The sequence below is a fragment of the Abrus precatorius genome, unplaced genomic scaffold, assembly GCF_003935025.1.
Source record: "Abrus precatorius isolate BTA unplaced genomic scaffold, Abrus_2018 Scaffold3, whole genome shotgun sequence".
NCBI lineage: Eukaryota > Viridiplantae > Streptophyta > Magnoliopsida > Fabales > Fabaceae > Abrus > Abrus precatorius.
In genome coordinates this window covers 18,004,986-18,016,381 of record NW_020874373.1, presented here as the reverse complement: position 1 = coordinate 18,016,381, position 11,396 = coordinate 18,004,986, and positions in this window count along the sequence as shown.

Here is an 11,396-nt window from a genome sequence, read left to right as displayed (position 1 = left end):
AAAAACCTTGCAAGATTCTCTAATCCCATTAATTGGGGTATCCAATGCCCATAACTTTTAACGCTTCGTGCTTGTGCACTTTCATGCATGTAGTGGGTTCAATTGTATCTTGCTGTAGCCGCCTAACACAAGCATATTAATATAATCCTTCATGTCCAACAATTCTCTAATATTTTTTGGTAGAAAAGCATGGAACTGGCAGCTTTAAGGATAAGAAAATCATGCAATTCATTGGATATCAATCACCTTTTTCTGTATTATTTTTTTAATCGTATATAATTAGGTATAATTAAAAATACTTAATTTTTTCTTAATAAAGTGGTAGGTATGTTCAAATTTCCGTGGATAACATTCCTATGTTTATTCTCTAATGATAACAATCCAATTTTCTCTAACAGTTTCCATTAATCTGTCATTGCTAAAATATTATTGGTTTACCAAATTAGTGGGGGAGGAAAAAAGAGAACAAATAACAGAGAAGATCTTGGTGAATTATTAAGTTTGAAAATGATATTAGGACAAAAGAAAAGCAATTGATACATGTAACATCCATCAATCTCTCGCCATAATGAAACACATCTTTAAATTCAGTATAGTACATAGCATCGAGGATATAATTAGAAGGAAACAATGGCAGAGATGAAGCTAGAGTGGAGTTCGACTTTGAGAGCATGTGAAACCCACTGATCTAAAAGGAAACTGCTATATTATTATTATTTATCTTAGGCAAAAGAAATTATAATAAGAAATTAATAAATAATATTTTTATTAAAAATTATAATATTTAATAATATCACTTAAATTATATTAAATTTTATAATTTTGATTAAAATTTATTATATATAAATTCTTGTTATTTACTCTTTTGCATATGTTATAATAATAATAAAGATAATTTCCACACGCTCAAAAAGCGAACAAGAAGTAACAGCATTAAGTGAAAAAGTAGTAGTGCTTGCTACTGTTTTTGCTGCTCATACTGGACTTGGAACACAAGCATGCTGCTTGGAATGAAACCTTTACCCTTTTTTCTTTGTTTCTCATTCTGTGGCAATCAGAAGCACTAATAACAGTCAGCAAAAAATACCTTAACCCCAAGGATTCCCATAGAGGTGATGACTTCAACAATTTTATTTTAAAAAATAAAGAGAATTCAAATTATATTATTGTTTTAGTTTTATGGCTATTTTTGGTTTCTATATTTATGATAGTTTAGTTTTAGCCTCTAAAAAATTTCAGTATTTTTAGCCATTCTACCTAACATGACTTCAAAAATAAAATAAAATTGATGTGTGGCATAAAATTTATGTGACAATTTCTTAATTAATCATGTCATCATTTAATTCTTACTATAGATAAAAGAAAATATGAATTTAAAAAATCACAGCCTAAAATTAAAAAAATGAAAAATTAAAATTAAAATTTCATAAAAATATAAAATTAAAAAATAGAGTAGGATTTTTTTATATCGGTATAAGTTTAAAAACTCTTACATAAATTTTAAACCTTTCATTTAACTTACATATAATGAGTTATAATTTATTACTTTACTGACTGTTAAATATAAATTAAATAAAAGGTTCAGATTAAATATAAGAATTTTTAGACTTATATTAATATAAGAAAATATTTTTCTTTCGAAAATATATAAGCATAGGTTTATTAGTGATCTTGTTGCCCCTGTGATTCACGCCTGCCAAACATCAATTACAGGTAAATTATTAGGAATCAATTGCTGTCAAGCGTTAGTTAAATAACCAATTGATTTTAATTATCATCAATTGGTATACGAAATGTGTAAAATCTCAAGCATGATTTTAAACGGTGTACATTTTGGAACAATTATCGAGAAGAATTGATACCAAAATAAAATTAAAAAACTAGCGAAGAACTGATGATCGTTCACGATTATGTAAACTAAACTGTTTAAAATGGTTAATTGATCCTTTTACGTAAACAAAGTATATATTTTCAACGGACTAATTTTTTTATTAGTGTCCACTATAATTAACCTAATCATCCAAAATTTCAATTTTATAAAAAAAAATCTACTTTAAAATTTTAGTCAGAGAATCAATTATATTAGTTCTTTTAATTGATAATATGAAAATATAATATTTTTATATTACATAATTATTATTAATCCCTTATTTGGTAAATAAAATTGTTTATTTTTAAATATTTTATGATCATGACGCACTGCTTGATAAGCGTGGGAACATAAATCAAGTTAATTGGGAAATTTCTTAAGTATAGTTTTAAAAATTGGAACAAATCGGCCAATTAAATCGAAAATTGATCAAGTCTCTTGTTCTTTATGCAGACGATTTATGAAATTAATGGAGCAAACAATCAGCTAAACAAATCGAGAATCAATTAAAAGTAGATAGAACTAGTGTTGTTGAATCGATTTCAACTGATTTTCTTAAACAAAAACATTGATTTTTTTGCTTATTTAAAAAATAGTTTATTTTAAAATTATTTTTAGAATAAATAAAGGGCAATATATGAGTATATTCATAAATTGATATTATTTAGCTATATATTATAAAATTTTTATCTTACAAACTATGTAACATGCTACTTTAATCTTTTTTAACAGAATTTTTTATATTAATTTTTTATTCAATAAATTATATAATGTTAAAAATATTTATTTATTTATCACTAGTTCAACTCTAAGTAAACCATTAAACTGTGAATCAGTAGCTTTATCAGTTCAATCCCTACTCTAATTTTAAAAACGTTATTCTTAAGCTTAGCAGACTCATAAAGGACAAAATTAGGAGGGAAAACCTCACCAACTGAATAAGGACGTACAAGGATTTTGGCAATAATGAAGATACTTTGACATCATGTAACAATGCAAATGGGGCAATATTTTGTTTCTTGAGCAATGCAAACAATAACCAATATGTTAATGTTGACTTACAATAGGATTGCAAAAAATAAGTTTTCAACACTGCAAAGGTTAATACTCAAACCACAATAATGGTGAAGAATAATGATGCTTCTACTAAGCTCACTTGAACATGGATACCAAAGAAAGAGAACGATACCATGCACAGAAAGGCCATCTCAAACCAAACTAGCTTCTATAGCAGAAGGAACTAACTTTGGATGTTAAGTGACTACTTGTGGTACATGACTAGTGTTGATATCAATGACAATTGAACTTAGAGCAATACAAATCACGAGGACACTATGGGCCATACCATTCATGCTTATGTTAATGGCAGGGATGCATAAATTCCAATTTAGCCAATGGAGAGGCAAATTTTTATATAAGAACAAGTTTATTTGAAGGATGGATCAAATATCATAACTTTGCTTAGTGACACCATTGGGCTTGCAAACTATGATGTAAGGTTAAATAAGATAAAAACTAGTATTGGAGGTGGTCTTGTTTCATTAATTGGAAAGAATATTGTGATTATAGATTTGCCAACCAACCTTTGGTGTATCATGGCACACTAATTCATCTTATTCTATTGGAAAAACCCATGACTTGGTATAAGGCAAACTTCAAAGCTCCTTCTCGAATAAACCTTGTTCACCAAGGTGGTACCATGTGCCAAGGTCTTTTGTTTTTTTTGGTCAGAATGCCAAGGTGATTCTTAAACAAATGACGAGAACAAATTGGTTATGTTTGAAGAAATAGGCCCAAAAATCCTTAAAAAGTTTCTTTCCAAACCATTTGTGCTAATGTCGCTCAAGGTCCACAATTAGAATTATCATGCCAATGTGGGAGAGTAATCTTGCAAGTCCAATTTGCTAGCTTTGAAAACCTAGGAGGTTTGTAGTTCTTCAAAGGGACCTAGGAAGCTACTAATCGTCAATCTATTGTTGAAGCTACATGCATATGAAAAAATAATTGTGAACTTACAGTAACAAAACAGTTTAGTAAGACTAGCAGTGCAATTTATTGAAAATTGTATACATTAATAATTAGAATGAAAGATGATTAAATAAATAGAAAAGTAATAGGAAAATTTTTAAGATAATACGTTTCATTATATATAATAACGTAAAAAAATATGTAAAATTTAGATTTTGATATGACACGTATTGTAATACAAATGAAATCACATGTCTCAAATAAAATTATTGTTTATAAACACAAAAATGTTTTTTTTTTCTTAACCATTGAGGCTTAAAACCCAAATAAAACTAAAATTAGGCTGCAGTAACTAGCATAGAAAAACTCAAAAACAGACACCCTGAAAATCTCTTTTAACCAAAGGAATCAGGGAAGGCGACAAGAGTTAAAACAATCCAACCAAAAGAGACATTATGGCACACAGAAAACTGAGATCAACTTGGATATCTCTATGGATATGATGGATATCAATATTCATCAGTAAACTGAGCTCAACTAGGATATCTCTAAATAAACCAAAATAATGATGATCATCCTCTATTTACGCATTGAATTTTTTAATAAATAAATAAATTTAAAAACAATTTAAGATTAAATTTTAGGTTATCTTAACAAATTCTTTATAGTATGTTTTTAAATGGAATTAATTAACAATATCACAAAAAAGAAGGCAAAATAAAAAAATAAAAAGAAGAAAAAAATTGCAAAAAAATATTAAAGTAAAATGATGAGAGATTGAAGAAGACAACTAAATTAAAAATACATTGCAATTAAAAACAAAACAAGCGTACAACTTTTAATCAACAAAATAGTATTTGTTATCTTTTCTCTATCAGGTCTAACGTGTATACAACATTGGCAATTTCAAAATACTAAGTGCGAATGTCTAAGTAAAAAAATCATAACCCCTCAACTATTTTTAAAAATCCTGTTTATAGACAAATGTAATATAACGGACTTAAAACACGTATTTTACAATAACTACAACGTCTATTTGTAATTACTACTATGTAATACTAATGTTCCTTACCATGTGCTCTCAGGTATAACCGTTATCATTACTACTTTTAATGCATTTGACATTTTGACACCAATTTTCCTTCTTCTTTAAAACTTTTTTATTTGAAATTTTTTGTTTAGAAATAGTTTGATTCAATTTTTTCGACGAAATAGTTTGACCTTAATTTATGAAGGCAATGTTTTCTAAAAGCATTTTGAAATATTTTTTCACTAACTTTAATATCTTTCTATCTTGTAATTTTGTCTGTAAGTCATTCTTAAACATGTTAAACTTGTCAAAATGTCACTTCTTGACTAAAAATCATATTCTTTGATCACAAATTTCTTATAAAAACTAGTCAAAAATATCTCTTTTCAAATCAAACTTCATATCTCTTTACTCCGACTAAAATTTCATGTTTTATTTAATCATTGTCTTTTCATGAAAATTTATAAAAAAATAAAATAAAATCACTTCCTTTTCAACTACAAATAAGTGTTTCTTTTATTATCATAATTTCTCAAAAACTTATAAAAAAACAAAAACATTCATGTTATATAAATTTTAGTTAAAATTAAACCATAGACAAAACAAAAATTATAATCTTCTGTCCTGACATACATATTTATTTATTTATTTGAAAAAAGACAATAAATATTCACCAAACAAAATAACTCAAACAAACTTCACTCAACTTAAGAACTAAGAAACAAAAAAAGCATTATAACTTGAACAAATTTTCATTTCTCCCAAATAAAATTAGCCTGGATCATATTAAAAGCAATATTGACATCCACTTCCACAACGAAGAATCTTTCTTTAATCCTTTTCGAAAGTCGAACACCGTACCAAACTCCCCATAACTTATAGCAAAAATCGATGAACAAATTCTTAAATTAGCTGAAAAAAAGTCATAATGGATCTCCCCTTATTGTCCCAAGCAATTACCTCACAAGCTGTTGGACCAAATGACTACTTCATCGAACCATCCACGTTATTTTTTAATACTTATAACATGAACAGGAAATGACCAACCGATACAAAAATGTGTTTTCTGACGTGCCTAAGAATTCAACTACAAGTTAACTCCATTTAAAAGTATAAAGTATTTTATATTAATATCAAAATCCTAACCTCATTTCATATTAAAAAATAATTAACCATGTATTTTAGTAACTTACGTTCGTCAAGTCAATTGTTTATCATATATAATGGCTTCGACAATTCTCTCATCTTAAGCAAGATTTAATGTTTAAATTGGTTAGTCCATTCTGAATTATAATTTGGTATTATAATATATCTTAATCGTAATATTTGTTCACTAACACATATATAATCATCATATGTAATATCCTCATTTTTTATCCCTCCATATTTGTGTGTAACACATTTTTCCTTTTTTTCAAAGATAATTCAATATATTTTACAAAATTTTATGATCTTAGTTAAAGAAGTTTTGAGATAAAAATTTATTTTATTTCGTTCTAATAATTCGTCGATATGTGTTTGATTTTTTTTTTTTAAAGACAAATCTCAATGCTTTGGATTATTTAAAAATCTCATAATTATATTTGAGTTGCAAATGCTATACGCACTAGTTAAGGTGGTGCAGTAGTAGAAAGATTAATCCTTAGTTTGGAGTTGAAAGTTTCTAAACCTCAGTAAGGTAGATTTTGCTTCAACACGGTTTTTTAGAAATTTAATTCATAGAATGAATCACAAAATGACCTGACTGCCCCAAAATATCATGCATGCATAAGATAGGTGGCAATATGTGGCAAAACCATATGATAGGTGGCGAAAGGTGGCAAGACCTTGCATGCATGACGCCATGTGATAGCCATGTGTTGAAGAAAGAGAAGCCCTTGCATGCGTGACACCATGTTGCAATCACGTGTCGAAGAAGGAAGAAGCCCTTGCATGCGTATTGCCATGTATTGCCACGTGTTGAAAGGTGGCAAAGAAGGAAGAAATGTGGCATGTATGTGTAAAGTCAAGTGTCGAAGAAGGAAGAAAGGTGGCAAAGAAGGGAGAAAGGTGGCATGCACGTGCGAAGCCAAGTGTCAAAGAAGAAAGAAATGTGGCAACTAAGTGTTGAATAAGTAAGAAAGTTGGCAAAACCAAAATTTATTCTTTCTCCCTCCCACAAAACTCTCTCTCACTCTCTTTTCTAATTTTTATCTTTTTTACGGTTTCTCTCTTCTTCCCCACTACTCACCCTTGCTCTTTGAACATCCAAGTAAGGTAAAAACACTCTTTCATCCTTGTTTCTTAGTGTTTTCACCAATCAAAGCAAAGAGATGATGTTCTTGCACCTCCTCCATGAAAAAGCTTGAAACTTCCCTCATTGCATCCACTGTGTGAGACATTTTTGACCCTTTGAACTCATTTTTTTTGCACCTAAAAACTGTATATTTGAATTGTACAGTAGAAAATCTTTCAAACTCAAGTAGTTTCACTCAAAACGGATATCGGATTCACAAGTTGTGGTGAAAACAGTGAAATTTGTTCCTTACTCTATGTTTCTGTGTTTCAGCAGTAAAAGATACCACTTTTCTTGCTTCTCTAGTCTCCAAATTTGACATGCAAACATTCCTCTGCATTTCTTGTAGAAATACCTTTCCAATGGTATATCATAAGTCTTAATCTGATATCGTTTACCCCTTCAATTGCCTATAATACGTGAGTATATTCATTTTTACGTTTTTCTGTAGGAATAGTGTAAAGAATCAATTTTTACTCCCTTTTTACTAATCTCTTTTAATCTAAAATTTTGATTTTCATAAAATAAATGAAGATATCTTTCCAACACATTATCTCAAGCTTGATTCGGAGTCCGTTTCACCACTCAACGACTTAATCTCATAATTATGACCCAATCTAAATTTTGCTGGTCAAACAGCCACGTTCTTAAATTCATGGGAAAATTTCATGTAGACAAACTGACATGTAAACCTTCTATCTTGTTCCTTATTGTCTTAGCTTTCCGACGAACTTTGCGGCTCGTCGATCAAACTCCAATTGATTAAGATATGCACAAAATGGTGAGACACATGCAAAGTTCAAAGCTTCATGGAGAAAATATGCATTTTTCACCTTGCATGCAATCTGTTCTGCATATTTCACTTGCTAAACTTCCTTGTTTTTAACTTGACCTTATTCATTCACATAGTACACTTTATTAGCTTTCCATAGCCACTTTCGGAGTAAGATTTAAAGTAAAGATCAAGGAGAAAAACTAATTTTACCATACTATATCCGATTTTGAAAAAAATTAGGAAAATAGTAAACATAATGCATTTTTAAATCCCTCTTCATACAACTTTATGAATATTCATAAATACTTATGAAATCCTTTTAATTAGAACTTTCCAACAAGCTATCTTAAGCCCATTTTTTATCTCATTTGCTAAGTTGAAATGTCAAGACAAGCAGAGGTCTCATTTTAAAAATCAGCAAACATAGTCTGCATTAATGTGAGTGCTACGACCAATTTGTATTTCCAAAAATTTGAATGAGAATATTTTTATAAGCGTCAATGTCTTAGCTTTAAAAAAAAATTAGTTGGACTTGATTTGGATCACAAATTAATGAGATATGCAATTTTTAATGAAATTGTCTCATAATTGCGTTTTCTCTGCTAACAACAGCAAAAGTCTTCTTTTTGAACCATTTGGATGTGATTTTATTGACATGCATTCACATACTTGTGTTTCTTATGACAACCTTTTCATCAAGCCTTCTTGTGCTCAATTTGAAGTTCATTTTATGTTTCAACGATATACACGAACTAAGTATCTCAAATCTATCAAAACAATCCATGACAACAGAAACATATCTCTGTAAAATAGTTATTTTGTACCACCTGCATGCATGAAAAATTATTTTAAGAATATCTCCATAATCCTTAGGATGTTAGATTTCAAACCCATTTTTGCAGAATTCAATTTAGAGGTTGTTTCCCCTACTTTTGGTCTAAAACTCCAAAGCTACCAAATGTGAAATTCTGCAGAAAATGTTTTTTTGAAATTGCATGAGGCATCAACTTTCTCTCAATTTCTGGAAAGATATGCATATGGAAAATATTATCTAACCATGTTCCTGTATTCTAGGTTATATAAGTTTTCTAACAAATTATCCCAAATTTGAATTGGATTCCATTTGCTTCCCCAAAGAACGAGGATAAGTCAGCAACTTATTCTCTAAATTGTGACAGTTTTACATATCTAAAGACCTATCTTGAGCTCAATTTAGACATCATATCACTTAATTACCCTCCATTTGGTATACCGAAACTTAATATTCTAGTTATTCAAAACTAAGCATATTGTTGTACTGATACTGTTTTTAGCTAACTAAAATTATTTGACTCAATTAAAAACTTCTTCTAATGAGCTTTGCATTTGTATTCTTAAATGAGAAATACATTGGTACTTCACACGCTTCATTCAAATTCTAAATGCCTAAGTTGTGGACTCAATCGCAAGAACAACTCGGAAAGAACGATTATCGATCCCGTTGAGAAAAACGCAAGTACAACCCAAACAAGGCTGAAAGTGAAGTGTCTTTTCTCAACAAACTGAGTTACTCTCTAAAGTGAAGGGGGAAACTTTCATATGACTAGAGTTTGGAGTTGAAGGAATGGATAAGAATACATTTGATGAAATTATGAATGTTGTATGTGGTTGAAAGTTCTTGAGAATTCATCACTCTCTTGAGTTTATAGACATGTATTTGATATTGAGATTGATATGTTTTCTTGTGTTACTATGGTGCACATATATGTGTGAAATTATGTGATTGAATGCTAAATTTAATTATCTTAATCTATAATTTTAGTTAAAACAAGCAATAAGCAAGAAATTGGACAAGTTTAACATATACTCCAATAATGGAATGTGAAGGAAGACCACACAACTATATTGCAAATTGTTAAAAGTATTTTATTCATAAACAAAATATTTGAATTTTAATTTTAATTATGATTAATGTTGAAAGAAAATTTAAGATAGCATAAGCTTTACGTAAATCTCTTATAATTTATTGAACAATCGAAGATAATATAAATTACACATCGATATTATAGAAATTTGTATAAATAAGTAAGGAAATGTTTAGTTATTTAATTTATCAAAATTAGAAATATGACTTGAGAAATTTTAAAATATGAAATTAATTTTATTTTAATAAAATAAATAAATAAATAAATCTTTGAATTGATTAAAAAAAGATACTTATTTAATAAAAAAAATTAAAACTTCATTTAATAAATTTATATTATATAAAACCTAAGATAACGTTGGTACACATAGATTTTTGTCAATTTATAATGCATAAAGGTAGAGTCGCTACACATTAGCATTATATATTGTTTTGTTAATAAAATAATTTAGATTGTAATTAGTTGATTGATTCATATGTTAGTAATTAGAATGAGAATGTATTTTGATTAATTGTTAATATGGTTAACTAATTAATTAAATACATGATAAATTAATATTGTATAAAGTCTTAGTAATGTAAGTACATATAGACTTTATCAATTTATAATATGTGACGATAAAGAAGCTATACATTAATATTATAAATTGATATAATTATATTATTATTTAATCATTGAAGAAATAATTTACTAATTCATAAAATAAGAGGAGATAATCACAACTATAAAATTAAATCACATAAATGTTCCACAAACATAATAAATAACATAAAGCGATCCTAAAGAGTAAGCATAAACAGTGAAATAATATAAAAAGAAGAATTTATTGTCAATATTAAAATGAGATAAACTTTACAAATAAAACACAACTTGCATATAATGTAATAAAAAAATCATGTTACACTTATAAATTTTAATGCTTTTTTATTATAATTATTGTAACTATTATTGCTTAAAGAAGAAAATCAATAAGTAGAATTAAGAGAACTAATTTTAAAATAAATAAAAAATAAACTAAAATATATTACAAATTATATAAATAAAATGAAAATAAAAATAACAGAAATAATAATAATAATAATAATAATAATAAAAGATAATAATTTCTATTTTTTTAAAAGAAAGAATAAGAAAGAAAGTAAAAGGGAAAATTTAAAAGTAAAAATGAGGGAAAAAAAAAGAGAATGGAGTTTCCAATGACTTAATGTCGCTGGATAAAATCAAAAACCCACAATCTGCAACATTGAGATTCACGTTGCCTTTGGAAATGTAGCAAAAGGTGTGATTGAAAAAAAAGAAAGATGCAGAGCAATGTCAATCAGTTATTCAACTCAACAATAAAAAAACTACTTATTTTTTATACATTCAATCATGTGCAGGAGAAGAAATGAAAAGCTTAGTGGAGGAGAATGCCAAAATAAAAGTTCAACACCGGTATAAAAAAAAAAAACTAAAGAAAAGAATGAAAGTTCATGTACCGGGAAAATGAGGTAAGAACAAGATTCATTTTTTAGCTCTCTTTTTTTTCTATATTATTTCAGCTTCCTCCTCCCTGCTTTTTTTAACACTCCTTC